This window comes from Psammomys obesus, unplaced genomic scaffold (genome assembly GCF_907164565.1).
Source record: "Psammomys obesus unplaced genomic scaffold, mPsaObe1.curated_primary_1811, whole genome shotgun sequence".
In the NCBI taxonomy this organism is placed as follows: domain Eukaryota; kingdom Metazoa; phylum Chordata; class Mammalia; order Rodentia; family Muridae; genus Psammomys; species Psammomys obesus.
In genome coordinates, this window is record NW_026596079.1 from 486303 (window position 1) to 513119 (window position 26817).

General features: G+C 45.5%; 1 protein-coding gene across 3 annotated transcripts in view; it reads left to right on the plus strand.

Moving 5' to 3' along the window:
* The first annotated feature begins 10620 nt into the window (after window positions 1-10620).
* Window positions 10621-26817, plus strand: part of Arhgap39 (Rho GTPase activating protein 39) — a 93128-nt gene continuing 76931 nt past the window's right edge. For 2 of the 3 annotated variants that reach the window (XM_055626600.1, XM_055626602.1), the window contains exon 1: window positions 10621-10762. The gene's annotated coding sequence lies outside the window, so the exon portion shown is untranslated. Of the gene's footprint in view, window positions 10763-11953; window positions 12093-26817 lie in introns of those variants that run through there. The other variant, XM_055626601.1, reaches the window with a different exon arrangement.

Below are 26817 nucleotides of genomic sequence, written 5' to 3' on the forward strand. Positions count from 1 at the left end.
AAACAACAAAAACCTGCTTTTACTTGGTGAGAGAGAGAGAGAGAAAGGGAGAGAGGGTAGGACAACTTACAGGAGTCAGTTCTCTCCTCCAGTCATGCAGTCCAGAGGGATCAGGGCTTAGTTGGCCAACACATGTATCTATCTTTCCAGTCTGTTGTCAGTTTTTTTTTGTTTTTTGAGGCAGGGTGACACTACGTACGTCTGTCTGGCCTGGAACTTACTATATAGACCAGACAGACCTGGAACTCAGAGAGATCCCCTTGCCTCTGCCTCTGAGTGCTGGGATTAAAGGTGTTTGCTATCACCACCTGGCTTGTTTTCTTGATGATAGCTGTTTTGACATGGGTGAAACAGGGTCTTACCGTGTAGACTTCGCCGGCCCAGCACTCACTACTGAATAGACCTTGCTGCTCTTAAACTCACAGATAGCCCTTGCCCCCGCCTCCCAAGTGCTGTGGTTAAAGTCATCTACACCAGCCTCTTTAATTTCATTTATTTATTATCTATAGATCAATTTATCTTGTTTTATGTGTCTTGTATGTATAGTATGTGCCTGCCGGGCACACACAAGCGCACGTCAGATCCCTTGTAATTGGAGTTATACAGATGGTTGTGAGCCACCTACCTTATGGATGCTGGGAACTGAAATCAGGTTCGCTGTAAAAGCAGCAAGTGCACTTACCGGCTGAGCCTTATCGCTGGCTCTCATGGGCCTGTTTTTAATCCACGATGTCATCCCTCCCTGCCCACAGGGAGACTCACTGTGTAGCTTTGGCCAGGTGGACCTCACCACGTAGCCCAGGATAGCCTCGAGCACACAGAGCCCTACCAGTTTTTGCCCTCTGAATGCTGGAATTACAGAGGTTTACCACCATATCCAGGGCTGTGTCTTTTCTCTCTCTTCCCTTCCAACAGACTTTTAAAAACAGTTGTGTTCATAGTGACAATGAATTGTGATAATCAATATTTATATCATCCGGTAATTATAATTTAATAAGTGAAAATTGATTGTTAATCCTGGGTTCTAAATGCTTTTATGTACCTGGATAGATGCGTAAAGTTTAGGGACATTTTCCTGCTGTTTTATTTGTGTACGTGTTCTATATCTTTGGAATTATATTATTCACCTTTGTTTTATACACATGGCTTTCAAGTTTGGTCTGTTCACAGAGTCTGGGATGTCTTGAAACTCCAACTCATAACTTCTTTATTTGTCCTTGTTGAAATGTTCAGGTCAAAAAAAAAAGAAATGTCCAGGTCCTTCCACCTTATCTTCAGACTCAGATATTCTGGCCTCTCATTGATTGATGACATCTGCCACAGAGTTTTAATTTGTATTATGTGTTTTGTTTCTAGTATTTCCATTTGTTTTTTTAATTTCTATTTATTTAATCAAATTTCTCATTCCTATCTTAAATCTACTTCCTTATTTCATTTACCTGTTTGTGTTCTCTTGGGACTTATTCAAGATTTTATTTTCTTTTTTGATTTCTTTGAACATGCTTATAATCCCCCGCCTCAAAAAGGGTCTATCCTGGATCTTCCCATGTAGACCAGGCTAGAACTCCAATTCACACCTGAAGATTTGTCACTGGTTAAATTTCTTTTTGAGATGGGAATCTTGCTGGTCTGGAATTTGCTATATAGATCAGGCTGGTCTCAGATTCAGAGTTCTACCTGCCTTGGCCTCCTGAGTGCTGAGAGCGAGGACTCATCCCGTATTTATTTATTATTTAAGTCCCACTACTTTCTCTCAGGGCAGCTTTCATTTTTTCAAGAGTTCAATGAGTGGGCTATTGTGTCTCCAGTAGGTATGGTTGTAGAAGAGCCTCAGCCAGCATGCTGACCTCATTAGGCAGGCAGGGCTAGAGTCTCCTAGTCATACAGTCCTCACCATGGCAACGGGCAGTGATGAAGCCATGTGGGCTCACAGTCCCCGCTGGGATGGTGGTGGGACTGGATCCTCCTAGAGTGCTGCTCACTGGCACAACAGGTGGGGATACTTTTAGGAGGCAGTTCTTGCTGGAGCAGCGGGCCTGACTGAGGCCCCTGGGGCCCACATTCCTGCAGGGAGGACTGGAGGGGTCAATGAGTGAAGCTAGAGCTTATGCAGGCCACAACAAGGTGGCAGGGGTGATCTTGCCTGTGTGACGCTTACGGGGGTGTTAAATTCACGTGGACTAAAGCCACGTGAACACACAGTTCTTCTGAAGGCTGGAGCCTCCTGGAAACACTGTACTACATACTACATGTCCAGTTCTCTCTCTCTCTTTTTTTTCTAGTCACATGTGCAGACATACATCACAGTTGTGCAATTTTCCTTTCAAAAAACAGAACATGAAGAAAACAAATAACCCAGTTAGAGATGGGATATAGAACTAAGCAGAGAGTTCTCAACAGATGAAATACAAACGACTTTTCACACATTTAAAAAAATGTACAATATCCCTGGCCACCAGGGAAATATAAATTGAAACTACTTAAGAGATTTTTTTTTTTTTTAACCCGAGATAGAAGGTTTCTCTGTGTAACAGATCCTGGGAATTCGCCCTGTAGACCAGGCTGGCTTCAAACTCACAGAGATTCACCTGCCTCCGAGTGCCGGGATCAAAGGCATGCGCCACCATACCCAGCCCTACTTAGAGATTTTATCTTACCCCAGTCAGAAGGGTCAAGATCAATAACACAAAGGACAGCTTATGCTGACAAGGATGCCAGGAAAGGGAACTATGTATTCATTGCTGGTGGAAGTGCAAACTGATGCAGCCACAATACAAATCAGCTTAGGGGTTCCTCAAATAGACGAAAATCGATTTACCTCAAAAAATCTAGCTGTGCTATTCTTGGGAATATACCCAAAGTGTGCTACATTTTACCACAGAGATATCTGCTCATCCATGTTCACTGCTTCTCTATTAATGATAGCTTGAAATTGGGAACAGCCTAGATGTCCATCAACTGGTGACTAGATAATGAAAATGTGGTACATTTGAGAACTGGAATATTGGGGCTGGAGAGATGGCTCAGAGGTTAAGAGCACTGGCTGTTCTTCCTAAGGTCCCGAAGTTCAATTCCCACAACCACATGGCGGCTCACAACCATCTGTAATGAGATCTGGTGTCCTCTCCTGGAATGCAGGTGTACACGCAGACAGAACATTGTATACATAATAAGTAAATAAATCTTCTTTAAAGATGGGATGTTAGTCAGCTGTTAAGAAAAACAAAATTAGCTGGGCGTGGTGGCATGGGCCTATAATCCCAGCACTTGGGGAGGCAGAGGTAGGCGAATCTCTGTGAGTTCGAGGCCAGCCTTGTCTACAAAGCGGAGTCTAAGACAGTCAAGAGAAACCTTGTCTCAAAAAAAAAAAAAAAATGAAACAAACAAAAAAACAACCCTCCAAAAAATAGAAAAACAAAATCATAAAATTTGCAGGTCATTCACCTTGAGTGAAGTAACCCACATCCAAGATGGTAAATATTATATGTGTTCTCTTATATGTTAGTGTTGAAGCTTTCAGTGTGTGTGTTTCAATCTGAATAAGTACACATGTGTCTACTGAGGACTTCTGTGGGAAACTAGAAGGATTTAATGATTTAATGGGAGGGAGAAGGGCAGAGCAAAAAGAGGGAGTACAGGGAGGGACAAGGAACACTAAAGGACTTTACAAATGAATGCACGGAGCCGGGCAGTGGTGGCGCACCCTTTTAATCCCAGCATTCGAGAGGCAGAAGCAGGTGGATCCCTGTGGGTCTGGGGCAGCCTGGTCTACAGAGTGAGTTCCAGGATAGCCAGGGCTGTTACACAGAGAAACCCCGTCTTAAACAAACAAACATACATACAAACAAAAACAAACAAAAAAACCATGAGGACACACAGGAGTCTACCTGCTACTGACTAGCACTCAGGGTGCTGGAAGGTACTCTGGACACTAATGGAAGGAAAAATCAGTATAAGCCAGCTACAAATTCTATGACCTACAGCAGTGATCTGCCTGTGATACATACTGGTTTAATAGTGGCACAAATGTTATGAGAATAACCAACCACTCTTTGATTGGATTTGAGGGTTACTCCATGAAATGGAACCTATACTTGACACTGCTAAAGTAGACAAGAAGCTGAGACTAGGTAAGTTGAGTAAACAAACAAACAATACTATTATTCTGCCAAAGGGACAGAGCAATAAAGCGACTCTCGACTCTCAATGGCATATTGCTGTACCACAGATCAGTGCATCACTCAGTGTAGCTTTTCTTTGCAGTTGATTAACACAGAGACCCACAACTGAACACTATTCGGAAGAGTGAAGGACTTTGGAGTACTCGGTCCTACATGGGATGTCTTCACCAAATCTCTACCCCCAGGGCTCAGGGGTCTCTGTAGAAGAGGAGGTGATGGAAAGATTGTAAGAGCCAGAGTGGTGGATGACTCCAAGGAAACAGCATCTTCCAGACGCAACCGGACTGATACACAGGAAACCTCATGGAGACGGTTACAGCATGCACAAGGTCTGTCAAGGGGGCGCAAAAATCCCAGGACAGAAAAGGGGAAGTGGTTGCAAAGTCTCACTCCTAAACAGGAAGACATTTGAATTTCTGCTAGAAAAGGAGAAATCAGTTTTCACCACTGGAGTGTCACTGGGTATATGAACAAGACTCCAGGGTAGGCCCTGCCCAGCAGTAGTTAGCCAAAATTAAAGAGACTTCATTGGTTTTTGTTTGTTTGTTTTGTTTTTTTCTTTTTGTTTTTGAGTGTGTGTGATTTTCTTTTGTGTTTGTATGTGTGTATGGGTGCTCTTTGTTCTGTTACTTATTTACTGTGTTTTGAAACAGGGTTTCTCTGTATATCCTTGGCTGTCCTAAACTCAATCTGTAGACCAGGCTGGCCTCAAACTCAGAGGCCTGCCTGCATCTGCCTCCCAAGTGCTGGGATTAAAGGCGTATGCCACCACCTCTTGCCTTGTTTTATTATCTTTCATTTCATTGTTTGTTTTGATTTTCTTGTTTTTGGAGGGGAGGATCTGGGAGGAATTGGGGGAGGGGAAACATGATCAAAATACACTGTATAAAAAACTTTTAAGTAAAATAAAAACAGTCTATTAAAATTAACATTGTGGAGCTGAAGAGATGGCTCAGGGGTTAAGAGCACTGGCTGTTCTTCCAAAGGTCCTGAGTTCAATTCTCAGCAATCACATGGTGGCCCATAACCATCTATAATGTGATCTGACCAGCAGAATACTGTAGAAATAACAAACAAAACTTTTCAAAAAAAAAAATCCTCAAACTGAATGTCCCTTTCTTTAAAAAAAATAATTAATTAACATCATGAATTAATAGATACCTGCGCTTGTGTATCACATGTGCAGAGTGCTTGTAGGGCCCGAAGAGGGCATTAGACCCCGTAGAATTGGAGTTGGGCTGGTTGTGAGTGCTGGGGTCCAAACCCAGATTCTCTCTAAGAGAAGCAAGTGCACGCACCTGAAGGCCCATCTCCCACGCCCCCTTATGCTGCTCTGACTTAAACATTTTGCTCTCCTTTTTATTTTGCTTTTTTGTGTACTTACAAATTCTTAGGAGTTGGTTGGGATTTACGTCAGATTTTGTTTCCTTGCATCTGAGATGCCACTTGGCTGGTCTGACAATGTACCCCAGACTAGCCTTGGACTTGTGATTCCTCCTGCCTCTGTCTCCTGAGTGCTGGGATTACAGGTGCACCAACACGCCTTATATCAGTTATTTTGTAACAGTGATGAAAGCAAAACAAAACAAACAAACAAACAAACAAACAATGAACACACAGTTCTATACTTTCTTCTACGGAAACCCTCATCCAGGATCCGAGATCTTCCTTATAGTCATATTGAAGTGCAAATGGTGGGCGTCATACAATCCCTCCCTCTCCCCCCAGAAGCCCTCCCAGCAGAAGACACGCGTGTCCCTTTCCCAAACTGTGGGTTGTGATTACTGGTACCCTCAGTTCACACTGATACCCTGTTGGGTCACATGCAGACCACAGATAGGATCATTTCCTGGGAGCCCTGTACCTCTACACTCAGCGCTTCTGCGTTGGTCTTCTTGTCGCTGTGACCCAGTAACTGATAAGAAGCAGCTCAAGGGAGAGAGAGTTTCAGGGGGTGAAAGTACAGTTGGGGCTGGGCGTGGTGGGGTGGGGCAGTTTGAGGTTGTGCGAGGAGCTTAAGGCTGCTTGTTTACAATTCTGTTGATCAGGAAGCAGAGACAGGATGTGCTGGAACTCATCTAGAGTTCTCCTTTCTCCCTTTTTATAGAGAAATTCCCAAAGATAAGGTTCACTAATGCCTTAGAGGGCATATTCTCCTCCACTGCTACTTCCTGTTCCTGTTTCCTGTTCCTCACTTTCCTCTTTCTCTCCCCCTCCTCTTCTTTTCCTTAAGCCAGGATCTTGTTAGGCAGTCCTGGCTGGCCTAGAATTAACTACGTAGATCAGGCTGACCTTGAGATTCCCCTGTTTCTGCCTCCCAAGGGCCGAGATTAAAGGGATGTGCCACCATGCCCAGAATCTCAGGGCGTGTCTCAATCTTCCCAATTTGACAATTTAAGCATCAGAACTCCCATCAACACAGGCAATTTAACCGCAAGGTGTGGAATGCTCCTCGCAGGAAAATAAAAAGATGACAGTGGGAGAATGCACTGTATTCAACAAATAGCATGTCCGTGGAGCTACGGAACAAGGGAAGACTGAACTCTACAACCAAGATGACATCGAGGTACAGGCACGTTTTCCCAGAACACGCAGTCATGAAAGGAGTATGGGCATGGTGGGAAGCAAAGGAAGTAAAGGAGACATTCTGTTTTTACAAAGAATAATGTTAGAGGGGCTGGAGAGTGTTCAGCTGTTAAAGAGCACTGGTATTCTTCCAGAAGGCCCATGTTAGTTTCCCAGCACAGAGTACAGACCATCTGTAACTCCGTTCCTGGGGGATCTGACACTTTTCTGACCTCCATAGGCACCAGGCACAAACATAGTATACAGACATAGTGCAGGCAAAACACCCATGCGCGTAAAATACAGTAAAAAAAAAAAAAAAAAAAAAAAAAAAAAATTAGAATATATCTGAATGTTCTTGAAAAATGTTCAGTAGAAATGGACATATTAAAAATTCAAAGGATAGAAATGAGTCCAGACCTCTAGTCCTGTTAGTATTTAGGCAGCCTGCTTCTGGGTTGCCTAGTAACCTATGATGTCATCACGTGTCTCCAGTCAGGCAGATGTGCCTCCTGGGCAGCTAGCTGGGCAGAAGCTATAAATGGACCCTGCCTCCTACCTCTCCTGTCTTGCTCTTGTGTTCTCTTGCTGTCTCCTGCTTTCTCCCCTTTCTCTGTAGGGGTGCCATCGTCCCTCCCCCATCGTGTCTCACTCTCTCCTTTCTCCATCTCCATCCAATAAACCTCTTTCATATAGTATATGTTGTGTGTATCATCATTTCAAGCCCAACCTTCAAAATGAGCAGAACAGCCATCAAACTTTCCACAGGAAAAGTGGGAGGCCCGCCAGAGCTGAATGTCGGATGTCCAATCGTTTGGTAATAGATTTTTGGTCACCAATAGGAGGCCTAACTAAAGGGGTCTGAGAAGTTAGGAAATAGCCATTTTTTTGAAAGTGGGAAACAGTCCCCTGAAGAAAAATGCAAGACTTCTTGGGAGCATGAAGTGTTCATCTTAAGTTTGTGATCAAAACCTTAAAAGGGAGTGGCAGCAGGGCAGGGGCGGGGCGGGAGGTTGGAGATGGCTCAATAGTTAAGAGCACTCACTGCTCTTCCAGAGCACCTGGGTTCAGTTCCCAGCATGGCAGCTGACAACTGTCTGCAACTCCAATCCCAGGGGATCTGATGCCCTCTTCTGGCTCCATAGGCACTGCATGAATATGGTACACAGACATACATTCGGATAAACACTCACATACATGAAACAAACATAATAAACATCTCAAAAATATTAAAACCAAACAAAAAACATTCAAAAGGAATCCAGTCAGCCATGTCGGTGGTGTTTCTTCAGCAGTAGGGACCAGATAGTTCTAGCTTCATCCGGGTCAGCTTACTTCAGGTAGGTGAATGAGAAAAACATCTTTTTCCCCTACCAAAGATAACTAGCTCACCAAGGGCCAATCTTCTGTTTATCTCACCCACCCTCTAAAACTTTTGAAAAGTTCAAACCTTTTACTTTCCCCTACCTAGTCAAACTTTTCCTTACACAGAGCTCCCACCCTCCGCCAATTCCCAAACTACAAGATCTGTAGCCACCAACCCCTCACCCTCTCCCTTCATTTACTTCATCCTGATTCTTTTAAAACTAGTCAATCAGGAAAGACTATGAGGCGACCCCAGGCAACAGGAAAAAGACTCAACACAGTCACCATCTGCCTTAGGATAAAAACTAAGGGGACTTCCTGCCCCAGTATACTCACTAGCCTGGCTAATTTAGTTCTGCAAAAGCAAATTGCCTTGCTCAGCTACCGTTGCTGTTTGTGTGTTTCTTTGTGCAATATATAGAATGCTTCTTTCCAACAGCATCGATGAGGGGGGTGGAGACATAACAGAAGCCCTTGTCTATATATAAGTGTGCAGTATGAGATCACTCGGCAAGGAAGTGCTAAGTGTGAGCATTATGGAGAGCCACAGGGTATGAGCCTGCAGCAGTGGAAGGTGCTGAAGGGTCTGAACTCTTCCTTATGACTGCAGGGTGGGGTCTGGACACAGCTAGAATGCCGCCCAGTCCTGGAAGAGCTTTGGGCCATTTTATTTGGCTGCAAGTGGAATGCAAGTACAACTAGGAATGAAGACAAGAGCTAGAGATGGCTCAATGGGTAAAGGTGTTTGCCACTAGCCGGATGACCTGAGTTCCACCCTCAGGGCCCATGCAGTAGGAGAGAACTGCCTCTCTTAAGTTGTCTTCTGAAATCTACATGCAGGCCTTGATGCATGCAGTTGTACATATCCACAAAGTAAGTAGTGTATTTAGAAGGTTTATTTTTTTATTTTTATTTTTTTAACTTCAAGTTTATTTATCTAGGTCTTTATTTTATCTTTTTTAAGATTTATTTATTTCATGTATATGAGTGTTCTATCTGCATTTACACCTGCCAGAAGAGGGAATCAGTTCACATTATAGATGGTTGTGAGCCACCTTGTGGTTGCTGGGAATTGACCTCATGACCTTTGGAAGAGCAGAGAGTGCTCTTAACCACTGAGCCCTCTCCCTAGAAGGTTTATTTTTATCATTTTAAAAAAATTATGTGTGTCTGTGTACATGAATGCAAAGGCTAAAGGCTCGGATCCTCTGGAGCTGAAGTTATAGGTGGTTTTGAGCACGTGGGTGCTGGGAACCAAACTCAGATCCTCTGCAAGAGTAGTATGCCCTCTTAATGTCTAGGCCCCAGTAATACTTTTTTTTTTTTTTAAAGAAAAGAACTGGTGCTGGGCAGTGGTGGCCCATACCTTTAATCCCAGCACTGAGAGGCAGAGGCAGGTGGATCTCTGTGAGTTCAAGGCCAGCCTAGTCTGGAGAGCCAGGGCTCCATAGAGAAACCCTGTCTTGAAAAACCAAACCATACAAACCAACCAAACCAACCTAACAAAAACACCCTAAAGATAGCAAAACCTGGAAGGGTGACAAACGCACCTGTAACCCGTAAAAGGCGGATCTTAAATTTGAGGCCAGCCTGAGCACACATAGCAAGAACTCATCTGAAAGAAACAACCACAGAAGAACCCAAAGGCAGCTTAGGATGTAGCTCCTTGGGTCAAGTGCTCTCCTGGTATGCAGAAAACTCTTGAGTTCCACCTCCACCACTGCGTAAACAGGATATGGTGGCCTATGCCAGGAATCCCCGCACTGGGGAGATGAAGGCAGGAGGATTTGAATTTCAAAGCATCCATGGCTACAGTAAACGGAAGGTCAGCCTGAGCCATACGAAATCCTGCCTCAAATAAAAATAAATAACCAATAAAAATTTTAAAAGGGCCATGGAGACGGCTCAGTGGGTAAAAGCGCTCACTGCGCAAGCCTGAGTTTGCCAGTTTCATCCCTGGAACCCATGGTGGAAGGAGCGGTCCTTCTCCACGTGCACGCGCATGCTTCACACACAGCACACATAGGACAAAACAAGACAAAAATAGAGAAGGGAACACATCTAAGGCTGTGTCTGGGTTACCGCGAGAATAGTTAAGGGCACGAAAGGAGGGAAACCATAAAGGCACGTTAGAAACATGGAGTACGCAGAATGTTTTAGACAATGGCTACCTTTCCAGAGTCGAGGAGGAGGTAAGGCTCAGGTACAGGAACCCCTGCAGGGTTAGGACTAGTAAAATCGCGCCACACCCACCTCCTCAGGACACACCTGAGGTGACCCGGACCGCCAGAAGTGGGCGGGCACAGGCGAGAGCAAAATCGGGGAGTGCGGCACCGGGGGCGTGGCCTCCGACGGAGGCAAGGCTCCCCTCTGGGCTCCCGAGGGGCTGCGCGGTGGCGCAGGCGCATTGCAGCCTCGCGAGCGGCGCCCCCTGGCGGCGCCGGCGTCCCGGCGGGGGCGGAGTCGGAGGCGGGGGGTTGCGCTTGGTGACGGGGGACGCGCGGCCGCAGCGCACTGGACCAGCGGCGGAGACCCAGGACGTGGAGCGCTGGCTGCGGCGGCAACGGCGGCCGGGAGCCGCCGGGAGCTGGGGCGCGGCGTGCGGTCGGGGATGAGGGGCTGCGGCGGCGCGCCGGGAGCAGGGCCGGCTGGTGAGAGCGCGGGGAGGTGGGCGGCGCGGGCCGGGAAGATGGCGGAGAGGCCTCGCTGCGGCCCCACGGCCTGGCCCGGGCGGAGGCTCCCACCCCCCACCCCAGCCGGGTCGTGCTAGGAATCGGGGCCCCAGGTGACACGGTCGGGGAGGGTCCGCGCGAGGACGCCGCGTCCGAGGGCCCGGGAGCGTGAGGGCGGCTTTGCGTGCGAGAAGGGGCTCGAGGGTGGGTGTGAGGGTGCCGAGGTCTGCACGCGTTCCCGGCCTTTGGATGGGCGTGAGTGAGTGCGCGTCCCTGCCCGAGATAGTTGAGTGAGAGCCCTTTGCTTGAGGTGGTTGGGATTGCGGTGGCCCCGACGGTGGGTGTGAGATGGGAGGGTGCCTGGCCTGCAGACAGGTGTGTGGAGTCGGCCCGAGGACAGGTGTCGCGTGCGTTATGCGGCCAGGCCCAGAGCCGATGTGCTTGTGCCCTTCCTGCTCGAGGGGCTCCGTCCGTTTGTTCAGTGTAGTCGTGGTGGTGGGAGATGGTGTTGGCCGGGCGAGGATCGTGCGGGCCAGGCTTTGTCCGTGAAGCCCGGGAGTCGGTGGGCGTCTCTGGGTCGGGTCGTGGCTTGCTTGCGCGTGGTGCGCCCTGGCTTCGCGGCAGGGCCTCTGCGGCAGGCTCCGGTGGTCCCTCGACCCGGCCTTCCAGACTCGGAACTCCCCGGGCGCCTGCTGTTGCCAGGCGTGGGGTGGGTGGGGGCTGCGAGCCGGCAGGCTGTGCGTCCCGGCCAGGCTGTCTTTTATTTTAAAACGTGCTGCCCGCTTCGGGCGCGGCAGCTGTGGGTGTGTTCCATGCTGCTGCTCACCGCAGCTGCTGTGGGCGCTACGCAACCTTCAGCCGCAAAAATGCGGTTGGGCCCCCTCCCCCTTCCGTGTTGTTCGGGTTGGCCAGGCCTCCAGTGACCTCTGCAGAGAAACGTACAGTTGCAAGGCTTTAGTCCCTCCCGTGGTGCAGACAATACGGACGTTTGTCTTTGGGAGCTAGGGAGGGCAATTGAGCACTGCGTCCTGGGCGCAGTCTGTAAACAGCAGGTGGTTTTGTCCACGGCTCCCCTTTTTACAACGAGCGTGGGGGGAAGGGAATTAGACGAAGGAGAGGTGTGACTGCATAGTCAGGAGAGCCAGTCTTTAAGGGATTCTGAGTGCAGAGGAGGGAACGGAGAGGTGGCTCGTGCTTTAGTCAGCTGTCTTGCAAGAGGCTGGAGCAGAGTGAAAATGAGTGCTGTTTCTGGAGCCAGACTGACCGCCCTTGAGTCATGACTCCTCCTTTACTGGCTTTGTGGTATTAGGTAAGGTCTCCTTTGCCTTTGGTTTCTTGGCTGTAAAATGGGTACACTAATAGTATTGGTCTCAGAATTCTGTTGTGAGGACTCTGACTGAAGACTTGTAAAATTCTCATGCCTTGAAGTTTGAGTGGTTGTCAGGAACTGTTCTTGCTACTGAGTTGCAGGCTGTCAGGGTAGGGTCTGGGTTAGATTGTGTGCTACAGAGTGCCTAAGCTGAATACATACATACATATGTATGTTTTATTTGGACAGGGTTTTGCTGTGTAGCCCAGGCAGGTTTCAAACTCATTATCTTGTCTGGCAAGCGCTGCTATTCGTGCCTTAAAACATCTTAATTTGTGTGTGTGTGAGTGTGTGTGCAATGATTTTTGTTTTTATATGTACCAGCACCAGCATGTAGAGGTCAGAGGATAACTTTTAGGCATTGTTTCTAGCCACTTCCCATATGGATTCCAGGGACTGAACTCTGAGCAAATTGCCTTTACACACACAGAGCCATCTCGCTGCTTGGAAGTAAATCTTTATAAAGGTGAAAGAACCAATTTCATACACTTAGATAAATTATTGCATAGAGCGGCTTTGAAGGTATTTCTGGAGAGCAAGCCTCTCATGAATTACCGCAGGAGAACACAGTACTGGCTGGGGTAGACGAGGCTAGTGTATGTAGTCCCTGGGCGGTGTGAGTCAAGCTCACAGAACCATTATTGTACTGCAGCATTAACCCTTGAATTAAGAAAGGGAACTTGGGGCTGGAGAGGTGGCTCAGTGCTTGAGAACACTAGATGCTCTTGCAGAGGACCTGGGTTCGATTCCCAGCGCCCACAGGGTGGTTCACAACTGTCTGCAACTCCAGATCCAGGGGATCTGATTCCATCTTCTGACCTCCAAAAGAACCACCAAGCACGAATGTAGCTCACAGACATATGTGCAGACAAAACACTCACAAATAAAAAACATGAGTAAATCTAAAAAAAAAAAAAATTAAAAAAAGAAACATAACTTTATTAAAATAAGCCTTGACACTGAAGGCATAAGTAACACAATGAGAGCTTTGTATTACTAGCGCAGTAACATGCCTTGGTAAACTATTGGAAAAAGTTAAGACAGGCCTTAAAACAGTGAGGGGAATTGCCATGTCCCTCTTTATTTCAGATTTATTCTTGAAAATGGTAAAATTTCACTTATACTCTAATAGAGGAATTAAGTAAAGCCTTGAGATTCGTGGCACTGGAGGTGAGACTGGTTTTTAGGATATGGTGCCCATCACTTGGGGGATGACAGTGGGAGAATGGAGGCCAACCTGAGTTATATGAACCACCTGAGTTATATGAGACCATGTCTTTAAACAAAAGAAAAAGGTAGTCCCATTTCATTCTAGCTTCTGCCATATGTGTGCTGGGGAAAGGGCCATGGGTTAGGAGTTACACACACACACAAAGACTCACCAGTCCTTGCCCAATTTCAGTCTTACCATTGCAGTCTCTCCTTAAGTGTCTTAACTCCTTGATGCTATTGATGGGGAAAAAAAAATCCTTGAACTATGTTCCTTTGCTGAAATTTCTAGTTTTACTAGCAAAACCCTTCTGCTACTGGATCTTACACAAAATCGTCATAGTTGGCCCTTTAGGTGCCCAGTAAGGATGCCACAAGGCTTTGCTCATGGAAATAGACTGGATGTGCAGCCTGCTGTGTGCATGCAGAGACAGACTGTGTTGGTTACCAGTTCGTGAGACCCCTTTCCTACTGTTACCTTACTTGCCTCCTGAGATAAAAGTCTTTACTCTTAGGTATTGACCTCTCTGAGGTTCCTATGTCGCCATGTTATGTTTCTTATTGGCTTCTTGAGTTGCCCCCAACTTTGTGTCCCATGTCTTCCCTGTGCCCTGTGACAGACTGCCCTGGACTTTGTCCTTGGGCAGCTGTTGCTATCCTGCTAGAAAATTTCCCCTCACCTGGATTGTAGCACTGTCCATGTCCACTTCTGCAGCGATCAAGACCTGACAACCCCGTGGCTGACATTTCCTGGGTGTTAGGAATGCCCACTGTCCCGTCGATCTCTCAAGTGTGATAGTGACATCAGTGAGCTCCATTGGCATCTATTATGAGTTACGGTGATGTGTGATTGCTCTCTCGTGCTCATTGTCTCATGTCAAATGCTTACTAATCTTTTTACAGTGTGTATACTGAGAAGATCCTGGCATCATCTGTTTTGTTCCACTGGATTGGTTTGTGTGTGTGCTTTGTTTTTTGATTCAGTGTTTGGTACAGCCTTTTTGGTGATTGTTGTTAGCAAAATCATGATAGTCAGCACTAGAAATATTTTTTAAATTAAATTTTTTTTAATATTACAGTTTATTAACTTTGTATCCCAGCTGTAGCCCCTCCCTCATTCCCTCTAGAAATATTTTTTTTAATATTCTATGCAAGTACTTCCCAAGTATTGCTTATTCATTACTTTTAAACTGAACAACTAATCTATGTGCAATTACATGTATGTATGTGTATTTCAATGCCAAAAACATGGAAAGGAGAAGGCCAGGTTTGGGTTGAAGATGTAGCTCAGTTGTAGAGTGTTTGCCTAGTATGACCAAAGTCTCCAGTTTGATTCCCTAACAGCCCATAAAACCAGGTGTGGTGGTGCATACCTGTAATCTCAGCACTCTGGAGAGGTTGGAGGCAGGAGGATCATAGGTTTAGGGTTATCCAGTGTTAAATAGCAAGTTCAAGGTGAGTTTTATGACACACCATATCAGATAGAGAAGAGAAATGAAAGAGGGCCAGAGAGATGATGGCTCAGGTCTAAAGGCAACTGCCACCAAACCCGATGACCTGAATTTATTCCTGGGTCCAGCATGGTAGAAGGAGAAAAATGACCCTCAAATGTGTCCTCTGCTGTCCACATGCATGCTGTGGCATGTGCACTCACATATGTATACACACCGAGGAAACAAATAAATGTAATTTAAAAAGAGAGAAAAGTAGACCAGCAAGATAGCTCAGTCGGTATAAAGGTGCTTGCCTGGGTAAGTGCTGCTGGCTCCCAGAGCTCAATCCCTGGGACCCACAGAAAGCTAGAAGAGACTCAGCTCTAGAAAGGTGTCCTCCGACTTCTACATGCATGCCAAGTTACACACATCTTCCCCCTCCCTCCCTTCCCCCTTCCCCTTACATCTCTGTTCCCTCCTCTCTCCCTTCTTCCCCCTTTTCTCTTTTTTCTCTCTCTCCCCTTCTACCTATACCCCTCCCATCTCCCCACTTGTCTCTGCTCTCTCTCTCTTCTCTCTTTCTCCCTCTCTCTCTCCCTTCTCTTTTTCTCCCTCTTTCTCTCCCTTCTACCTCCCCCCAACATATACACACACACATATCTACCACCAAGCCTGATAACCTGAGTTCAGTTCCCAAGACCCACATGGTAGAGGAGAGAACTGACTCCCAGATGTCTTCTACCTTCCACATAAGTGCCTTGGCATGCACTTGTCCACGTACGCATAAAGAAAATATGTAAAATTGTCTGGGCCATGGTGGTGCATGACTTTGATCCCAGCACTCGGGAAACAGGCAGGTAGGTGGATCTCTGTGAGTTGGAGGCCAGCCTCATTTACAGAGCTAGTTCCAGGGCTAGCTGTCTCAAAGTTTTTAAAAATTGTGTGTGTGCGTGTTGTTTTGTTTTTTGAAATAGAGTTTCTTTGTGTAGCTCTGGCTGTCCTGGAAGCCATGCTGTTGATCAGGCTGGCCTCCCACTCACAGAGATCCACCTACCTGCTTCTGCCTCTCAATTCCAAGGTCAGAGTTGTGTGCTACTACCTCCTGGCTTGTTTGTATTTTTTGTTTGTTTTGTTTTTGTGTTTTTGAGACAGGGTTTCTTTGTGTATCTCTGGCTGTCCTGGATTTGCTTTGTGGACCAGGCTGGCCTCATAGAGATCTTCCAGCCTCTGCCTTTCCCAGCACTGGGATTACAAGCACGGGTCATTGCACCTGGCTATTTGTTTGTTTGTTTGTTTGTTTTAAAAAGGACAGGTTCCTAACCAATCATGCTAGCATACATCTTTAGTTTTAGCACTTTGGAGACAGAGACAGGTGGATCTCTGTGAATTTGAGGCCAACCTAGTCTACATGGAGAGATCCTGTCTCAGGAAAAAAACAAAAGCAACAAAATCCGACAGGTCTTTACCATAGCACTGGCTGGCCTGAAACTCATGGAACTCCCCACTGTCTCTGCTGCTCAGTGTCACCCCATGCCCTCTCCTCTTTTTAAACAAATAAAAACTTAATATAAAAATAAAATAAATGTTAAAAAAAATCTCCAGGCTGGAGAGATGGCCCAGTGGTTAAGAATTTGCTCTTCTGGAGTACCTGGGTTCAGTTCCCAGCACCTGACCCATAATTTACAGCTGTTTCAAAGTAGCTGATGCCCTTTTGTGGGCCCTGCATGTGTAGTGCACAGACATGCATGCAGCCAAAACACTCTACATATTAAAAAGGAAAACAAAACAACCTTTAGGGTCTGGTGGGATGGTGTAGGAAGTAAAGGCACTTGCTGCTAAGCCTGATGACCTGAGTTCAGTGTCTCCATGGTGGAAGGAGAGAACTGATCCCCAAAAGTTGTCCTCCGACCTCTACATGTGTGCACCCACACACATGTACTCACATATACACACAGATGTGATTTAAAGAAAAACAGCAAGAAGCTTGGAGTGGTGCTACATACTTTTAATCCCAGCACTTGAGAGGCAGAGGCAGGCAGATCTCTGAGTTCCAGGCTACATAGGAATACATAGTGACACACCATCTCAAAGAAAGCCAAAAAGGGCTGGAGAGATAACTCATTGGTTAGGAGTATTGGCTTCTCTTCTAGAGGACCTGGGTGTGGTTCCCAGCACACACATGGGGGCTAACAGTCATCTGTGACTCCAGTTTCAGAGGATCTGATGCCCTCTTCTGGCTTCTTTGGGCATAGCACTATTTGGTGCACAGATTATATATGCAGGGAAAACACCTCTACACATAAAATAAAAATAATTAAAATCTCATATGAATAACAAACCCAAGCCTCAAACCCAAAACCACCACCAACAAAAACTTAACAGAAAGAAAGGCCAGATTAGTTCTCTAGGCTAGGGATCAGAACTAGAATCTACAAGTACACACTTTCTATCTTTCCTCACTGCCCTGGTCTCTATTGCCAATAAAGTTTTTATTTATTTCTTTATTTATTTTAATGTGTATGGGTGTATGTCTGTGAACTGTCCATGTGCCTGGTGTCCTCACAGGTCACAGAGGGCATTGGATCCCCTGGAACTGTTGTTACAGATGTTTGTAAACCACCATGTGGATGCTGAGATCAGAATCTGGGTCCTCTGGAAGAAAAGCCAGTGCTCTTAACCATTGAACCATCTCTCTAGCCCCTTGGCAATAAAGTTGTATCTCTATTTAGTCAGACCCGTTCCTTTTTGAATTGCTTTGGCAGCTTCAACAGATTTGAGTAGTCATGATAGCTATGTGGCTTACAAAATCTAAACTCTTTCTCTGGCGTATTTACAGGACTGGCTTGCTTGAGAAATTTGGAAGGCAAATGACTGCAGGGACTGCATTGATGAGGGAAGGCTCAGGCAAGAGATAGTCCATGCCCCAATTTTGCCTAGGCCAGAGTTGAATGGGAGGAAAGTAAGGAGAACATGACATTGTAGGTAGGTGCTTCAAGTTTTGGAGTAAAGGCACGAAAATAGGTGATAGATGGTTTGTAGGATTTGAAGTTTGTGTAAAATCATATCCCAGCACTGGGGCCCAAGGTGAGGATGGGGTAGTGGAGGCAGGAGGATCAGGAATTCAAGGTCATCTTGAAGAGCTTGATGGCAAGAGGATATCAAGAGCTCACTGTGTCTGCTCAAGCTTCATCTTGAACTGGTGGCTCAGCTTCCATAGGCCAAAGCAGGGTAGGATGCAGCTTCCTAGTAGGGGCGAATGTAGATTGGGACATTATCACAGCTCCACAGAAAAAGAGTAAATGTGCTCCCTGCCACTTGGGTGGAAGAAAGTCGTACCCAGGCTTGGATGGCAGCCAGTTCATCGGAATACAGAGCCTCCAAGGTTCTCAGACTCCTCACCTCCCTTTACTTGGTCTCTCTGCTTTGGGACCACAGTGTGCTTAGTTACTAGGAGCCCCCTTGGCCTTAGCCCCTCCCCCTTCCACTTGCCGCGTCTCAGCCAGGGATGATTTTGACCCACTCATCTCTGGCATTTGACAATATCAGGAGACAGTTTTGGTTATCCTTCTGGGGGTGTGTATTTTGTATAGCCAGGGGCTAGTGAGGACTAAATGAACCATATCCATTGTCAGCCTTGTGTTCTTCCTGGCTTTCCAGTGCTTCTTATACTGCTCTCTGCAGAGCACTTGTGAGGCAGAGGCAGGTACATCTCTGGATTCGAGGCCAGCCTGGTCTCCAGAGTGAGTTCTAGGACAGCCGGAGCTCTAGTACACAAAGCCTGTCATGGAAAAAAAAAAAAAAAGCTTCAAAGCTTCGAACAGATGATGCAGTGACCTGGTAGAGAAGCACATGGGTGCTTGGACTTCATGGTTTCTTGTGGAAGCTTGGAAGCCTGGGTCCTTGGAGGCAGGTGACCAGCTTCTCCCACAGACACTTAGAAAGTGCATGGTGTGTATGCAATCTTTTTCCTACCCTTTCCTTTTGAAAATATTTCTGACCTGTCTTAGTCACTGTTCTGTTGCTATGAAGAGACAGCATATCCAAGGCGACTCTTTAGAAAAGAAAGTATTTAATTTAGGGCTTGCTTACAATTTCAGAGGCGTACATCATGATGGGGAGCATGGTGGCACAAATGGTGCTGGGGCTGAAGCCAGATCTTCTGGCCGCCTGGGCTTAGCATGGGCTTCCAACAAGGCCACACCTTCCATTCCCTGTAATCCTTTCAAATACTGCTACGCCCTGGTGCTAAGCATTCAAAAAGATGAGCCAAGGGGGGGCATTCTTATTCAAACCACCACACGACCCTTGCCCCTTCAACTGTGTTGACTGGGTTGTTGTGTAGCAGCACCTTTCCAGTGATGAAATGGCTGCCTGGTATTCTGTAGTAAGGGATGTGCTATAATTTATGTAACCAGCTCCTGCTGGTGAGTATTGTGAAACATTCACCAGGGTGAAAAAGCTTTTGGCAGCTTTGTAAATGTATGAATGCACCTGGAGACACCCGTTGAGAAACAGTACCTATTTTTTTAGTTAGTCCTTGTATGATAACAGTTTTGTCTTTTGCCATGTTTAATTCGGTACTTCTTTTGGCCATTTGTTCTCCCAGTCTCTTTGCATTTTAAATGTTATAGTTGATCAGAAAAAATGAGTTTCTCCATTAGAATTGGAGAAGTTTTTGTTTTCTTATGGTTAAGAAAGGGAAACATGGTTCAGAGAGATAGCTTAGAAGGTAAAGGTACTTGCCTGCCCTGTAGGAAGCACAGCTTAGAATAAGCATTGGAGAAAACAGGATTGCAAACCACTCAGGCCTGTTTTCTTCAACAGAAGGAAATGAATGACGAATATGTTACTTGGAATGCCAGAGTGAAAGTGGTCAATCAGCCTGGTTATTCTTTGTTCTTCTATTAGGAGCCAGTCTTCCTGAATCCCCCAATATCCTGAACGTGGTTAGGCCCTGATGCTGTGGTGAACAGAACATGTCTCTATGAAAGAGACTCCTAGTACTTTGTGTCCTCCACCAATAGACTGTATCTTATTCTTATCACGGATCCTTCTCTAGGCCCTAGCCCTGAGCTCTGTTTATCAAGCAATAAAATTCATTCTCATTGTAAAAGTCCACAGTTCATAAGTTCTACTGTTTAAATGTGCAAGAAAGTAAACAAGGAGGCTAGTCTCCGGAAGGTTATGACCTAGAGTCTGCAAAGACGGCGCTGTTCAGAGTTTCATTTTTCACCTCTCCCAGATTGCCAACCCCTCAGGCCGGGGGGTGCCTGCGTGCGTGTGTGCGTGCATGTATGTATAGGGACAGAAATGAGTTACTGACTGCTGTTCTAAAATACATGAACCAAGCCAGGGCTTTGGCACAGCCTTTAACCCCAGCATTGGGAAGGCCAAGGCAGTTGAGTCTGTGAGTTTGCCAGCCTGGTCTACAAGGTGAACTCCAGGACAGCCAGACCTACATAGTGTGACTCTGTTTTGTATGATTTTAGTTCATGCACTGACTTTTTTTTTTCTCTTAAGGTTTTTTTTTTTTTTTTTTTTTTTTGAGAGAAGGTTTCTCTGTATAGCTCTGGCTGTCTTGAAACTGGCCCTGCAACCAGGCTGGCCTTGAATGCAGAGATCTGTCTGCCTCTGCCTCCTGAGAGCTAGAATCAAAGTCTGTGCCACCAATGCCCTGCTATGCACTGGCATTTTTATGGGTGAGTTTCATTAGAAGGCTAGGTGCAGGGCCGGAAAGATGGCTCAGTGGTTAAGAGCAGCGGACGCTCTTCCAGGGGACCTGGGTTCAATTCCCAGCACCCACCCACATGGCAGCTCACAACTGTGTATAACTCCAATCCCAGAGGCTCCAATACCTCAGACAGACACACATGCAGGCAAAATGCCAATGCATATGAAATTTTAAAAAATAAAAAATAATAATAAAAAAGGAGGCTGAGGAGCCAATAGAACACTCCTGTCCTCTTGCAGCCTGGTCTAAGTGTACAACAGTTAACTAAGGTGGAGGGCGGAGGCACAGCTGCCACTCAGCATTGGCATGAGTGTGACAGCCCTATCCCACCTAGTCCACCTAGTCCATGTCTTTGTTCACCATCTCCTGCCCCCCCTCCCTGTGTGTGTATGTGTGTGTGTGTTCATACACTTGTGAGTAGAGGCTAGAGGGTTAGGGTTACAGCTGGTGTCTTCCTTAGTTCTCCTCCTTGTTAAACAAAATCTCACTAAATCTGCAACTCACCTATTTGGCTAGGGTATCTGGCCAGCAACAGATCTTCCTGTCTCCAGTTTCTCCAATTTTCCCTGTGCTGGGGTTACAGGTATGTACTGCTGTGCCTGGCTTTTGCATGCATGCTGGGATTAAACTCCTTAAACATTCAGGGAGCAAGTGCTTTACCTACTGAGCCATCTCCCTAGCCTTTTTTTTTTTTTTTTAAGATTTATTTATTTATTATGTATACAATGTTCTGTGTGCATGTACAGAAGAGGGTACCAGATCTCATTATGCATCAGATCTCATTATGGATGGTTGTGAGCCACCATGTGGGTGCTGGGAATTGAACTCAGGACCTCGGGTAGAGCAGCCAGTGCTCTTAACCTCTGAGCCATCTCTGCAGCCCTCTCCCAAGCCTTCTTTTCTGTGTTTTCCACGGTGGCTTCTCTTCCTTTCTTCCTTCTGTTTCTTTTTCCTCCTCTTGTTTTTTTTCTTTGAGGGAGGATTTTACTGTACCCCAGGCTGACCTGGTACTCACTCAGCCTCACAGCCTCACAAGTTTTGGGATCTGTGCCTGTGTATGGATGTGTACATGCGTGTGTGTGTGGGGGGGGGGACAGAGAGAGAGAGAGAGAGCTCTAATTTGATGTTGTATGTTGGCAGATGCCTTATAGTTCCAACATTCTGGAGGTTGAGGCCAGGGGTTTGCTTTCAGCTTAAGACTAGTTAGGGTGCATAGTGAGTTCAAGGCCAGTCTGGGATATGTGACAAAATTCTGTCAAACAGCAAATAAAATAACAAATTTTATTCCTGTGTTTTCTACTAAGAATTGTATGATTTTAGTTCATGCACTGACTTTTTTTTTCTCTTAAGGTTTTTTTTTTTTTTTTTTTTTTGAGAGAAGGTTTCTCTATATAGCTCTGGCTGTCCTGAAACTGGCCCTGCAACCAGGCTGGCCTTGAACACAGAGGTCTGTCTGCCTCTGCCTCCTGAGAGCTGGAATCAAAGTCTGTGCCACCAATGCCCTGCTATGCACTGGCATTTTTATCTCTATATGTTGCTTTGTATGTTATCTATACATCTAGATATTTGATCCATTTCAGGTATTTTTTTAATTTATGTACTAAGGGAAGGTTGAAATAGGGTCTTGGGTAGCCAAAGCAGGTCTCAGACTCACTATGTAGCTGAGACCTGCCTTGAACTCCTGATAACTCCTACCTCCACCTTTTGAGTGCTGGAATGACACACATGTACCACAATGGCTGCCAGAGTTAATTTTTTTTTTTTTTTTATAGATTGTGAAATTAGGGTCTAACTTTATTCTTTTGTGTGTGGCTATTCATTTTTGGTGGCTTCATTTGTTGGACAAACTTTTTTTCCCCCATTGAATTATCTTGGCATCCTTGTCAAAAATCACCTACCTGTAAACGGAGGTTTTATTTTTTGCTGACTGTTGACTCTACCATTGCTCTGTCTGTCCCCGTGCCAGTGCCACGTTGTCCTGACTCCTGTAGCTTCGCAGTAGACTTCCAAGTCAGAAAGTCTGAGTCCAAGTCTGAGAAACTCGTTATCTTTTTCCAGATTGTCTTAGCAATTCTGGGTCCTAGAATTTCCATGTTACTTTCAGGGTTGTCCTGGCTATTTTTCCAAACAACACAAGACTGATTCGTCAGGAACTGTTGTAGAATATGTGGGTTAATGTGGGGTGTGTCTGTTTTAATAATGTTTAGTCTTTCAGTCCGTGAACATAGGCTCTCTTACCGTTATTTAGGTCTCAGATTTATTTTAGCACTGTTTTATAGTTTTTTTTGTACTGTGGTTAAATTTATTTCTGAATATTTCTTTTGATAATATATATTGTTTTCCTAATTTTACTTTTATATTTTCCATTCAAAGTGAACCTTTTAAAAGTTTTTGTTTTTATGTGTGTGTTTGTATGTGCTCATGTATGTGTGAGTGCACGTGTGTGTGTGTGTGTGTGTATAGAGGCTGGAGGATAACGTAAAGTGTTACTCCTCAGGTGACATCTTTTTTTTTTTTTAAGATTTTTAAAAATTGTATGGGTATGAGTGTTGCCTTCATGTATTATGTGCACTGCTTGTGTGCCTGGTGGTGTGCTAGTCCTTGGGAACTAGAGTTACAGATGGTTGTGAGCCACCATGTGGGTGCAGAGAATGTACCTAAACCAGAGTCCTCACCAAGTACAACTAGTGCTGTTAATGGCTGAGCCAACTCTCCAGCTTTCTTTCTTTCTTTTTTTTCTTCACATTTTCATTTTTCTTTCTTGACAAATTCCATTCAGTTTGGAATTTGCCAGTTAGGGTAGGCTGACTATCAAGCAAGCCTTAGGAATCCACCAGTCCTGCCTCCTAGCATTGGGATTACAAAGTGTGTGCCCCCATACTTGGCCTTTTTTGCGTGGGTTCTGAGAACCAGACTCAAAAATTCATGGATTCAAGGCAGGCATTTTTACCAACTGAAGTATCTCCTGAGTCTCCAGGTATTTCTTTTAATACTAATTATTTGAGCAAATGTGCAAAACTTAAAAAAACATTTAAGGGAAGACCAGCAAGATGGTCGGTGGGTAAAGGCATTTGCTGCCAAGTCTAAGGGCCTGAGTTGATCCTTCCCATGGTGGAAGAAAAGAGCTATCTCCAGCAGCATAGTGGCGTGCACACCCGCATACATACACAGACAAAATAAAATTTAAATGGGAGGAGAAAGCTGGTAATGGAAAGTCTTCTCTCCTTATACCGTAACTGTCCAGGTTTCCTCCCTGGTAGCAGCTAGCTATCTTCAATTCTTATTATTTTTGTAGGGAAGTTTTATATTTAATATTTGTGTATATGAATACAGATACATGTTTTTTTTCTCCTGTTTGATTAATAGTTCTAAATGAAAAATAATGTTCACTTAAAATGTTTTGCATTTAAAATATTTTTGTGCATGCATTAAAGAAAATCCATTTTGGGGGCTGGAGCGATGGCTCAGTGGTTAAGAGTACTGTCTGCCCTTCTAAAAGAACTGGATTCAATTCCTAGCCCCCACATTGTGGCTCACAACCATCTGTAACTCTAGTTCCAGGAGATCCAGTGCTTTCTTCTAGCTTCTGTGGATACTGCACATACATGGTACACAGAAATGCATGCAGGCAAAACATACCTATGCATAAAATAATAAGAAAAGAAAATCCTTTTTGAAAAAATGGGGAATAAACAGATCTGGTTTCTAACCTACTTTACAAGTTTGCAGGTATTTAATAATTCGGTATCTTTTTTTTTTTATTTTTTATGAGAGGAGGCTTTAAAGGGGATGGGATGGCTATTATGGGCCAGGGGTGATGATATATTCCTATAATCCTAACACTGGTTTGAGGCCAGCTGAGGCTACATAAATCCTATCTCAAAAATGTAAGCGGGTTGTAAATGTGTTCCCTAGGCATATAGCACTCCTGGAGGGGCTGTAAACATGACTCCCCAGGAACATGGTACTCTTGGAATGGCTTGAACATTGCTTGTCAGAAGATGCTGTCAATGTGTGTAGAGTCTAGAAAAATCCTTTAAAGATAAACGTTGCCTAGTCTCATTGTAATCTGATTCATAGATTCCACATGCCATTCTGGACACATGCTAGGTTTCATATACTCTGCTCTGAACAGGGTTTGTGGTTAGTGCTCCTGGCCTAAGGCTCTGGAGGGTTGTGACAGATGCAGGTCTTACAGCTAATTAGAAGAACCTGTATTCAAGTTCCAAGTGTCAAGAGTCCAGAGCTTTCCCTTTTCACCATAATCATCCTTGAGCCACTTGTGACCTCTCTGACCCCAGGGTATGAATGCATAGCTCATGTGTCTAGGAAGCCTCATAGCGGTCACAGTAAGGGTGCATGCTGGCCAGTCTTTGCTCTTACTGTGCCTACATCCTTGCATTTGGAGGAGTGACATTGTGCCAGAGTGGCAGACACAGTGGAGGATGGCTGGAGTTAGGTGTCCTCATTCACAAAGAACATGAAATTTGAACAGAGCTGGAGCTGAAGAAGCACACCAGCTGGGGAAGAGGACTGCTTCCTGAGAGAGAACACTCTGTAAAGCCCACAGCTACAGCTGTCCTTGGATGTAGCGCGCTTGAAGGCAGCATGGAACAGGGGATCCACCAAGTGCTAATAGTGGAGTGTGGGAGATGGGATTTTGAAATCTCTAGATGCTTTTTTCATCTGCTTTAATGTAGTGTGTTTGTGGGAGCATATATGGGCCACAGGAAGTCTCATGTCATTCCTCAGATACCATTCAGTTTGTTTTTTGTTTGTTTGTTTGTTCTGTTTTTGTTTCTTGAGACAAGGTTTCCCCCTGGACAGTGGCTTACCTAAAAAGGTTAGGCTGGCTGGGCAGTGAGCCCCAGAGATCTACCTGTCGTTGCCTCCTAGGGCTGGGATTATATGCATACAATATCTTTGTTTTTTCAAATTTTCTTATTAAGACTGTTTTATTATGTGTATGGGTTCTTTTTTTTTTTTTTTTTTTTTTTTTCCGAATGTATGACTGGGTTGCACATGCATACATGATGCCCATGAAAGCCAGAAGAGGGTATTGGATCTTCAGAGACTGGAGTTACAGAAGGCTATGAGCTGCTGCTTGGGTGCTGGGAATCAAACCTGGGCCCTCTAGAAAAGCAGCAGTGCTCTTTAAAAACTGAGCCATTTCACCAGCTCATTTTTTAAATGTGAGTTTTAAGGTTCAAATTCAGGTCTTCTTGTTTGCATGGCAAACACTTTCCCAACTAAATTCTCTCCTGAGAAAGGTTAGGCAGGTAAGAGGACGGAAGGGATCCTCTAGGGTAGGAAGGGCAGAGTGATCCAGACCTGGCTTTGATTTGTCAGGTAAATAGTGTGGGACACTGCTGTTGGGTCTGTGTCAAAGCCGTTGATGGTCTGGAAGAGAAGACTCGGAGATAAAAAGGAGAGGAGAAAAGCATGTTTAAGAGGAAACAGAATGGAAGTTACAGGTGGGCAGTGAAGACGCTTCTTTAAAGAATGGTTGCTGCAGAGGGGCAATAATCCTGACAGGGAGGGAATGTAGACTAGGAGAATTGCTGAAGCCCCTTTGGGAAGTTAGTAGTGGAGATTGTGTGCTGGCCGCTTAGCCTGTGAGAGCTCTTGATGAAGATTAAGAGTCAAAGAAGATCTTGGCATAAAGAAAGTGTGTCTGGTGTTAGTTAGTGGTGCATGCCTTTAACCCCAGTACTTGGGAGGCAGAAACAGGTGGCTGTCTGAATACCAGAGTCCTGGTCTACACAGAGGGAGATCCAGGACAGCTAGGGTTACATAGAGAAACCCTGTCTCAAAAAAAATAAAGACAAAACAAAACAAGTATGAAGGGGCTGGGAAAGCTATTCAAGCAGCCCCAGGCATTGATTGATATGGGAGCTTGGAAGGGGAGGGGAAACTGTTCACTGGGTTTTCCTGGTTGTATTTAACGGCAGGTATAGAAAGGGAGCTCTGCTTTAGCCAGAGATGCTTGCAGATATGTAAGTGTGCCATAGATCCAGGGCACCAAGAGGAAGAGGCCAAGAAGCTGGACACTGGGCTGTGTTTGTGGTGCCAAGGCCGGAGGGTTATGTTTAGGTGGTGTTGGAATATTGGAGTGGGTGGGGTTTCACTAGCAGAGCTTTGGGGGGGGTGGTTGTGGCGTGAGAAGATGGAGTATTTGACAGGCCATGGTAGTGCAGGCCCGGTGATGGTGGCAGGATCCCCAACTGTACTGTAGTTTAGATTCTCTTCCCCTACCCTGCCTCTTGACATGGCCTCACCTGTAGCTCTGGCT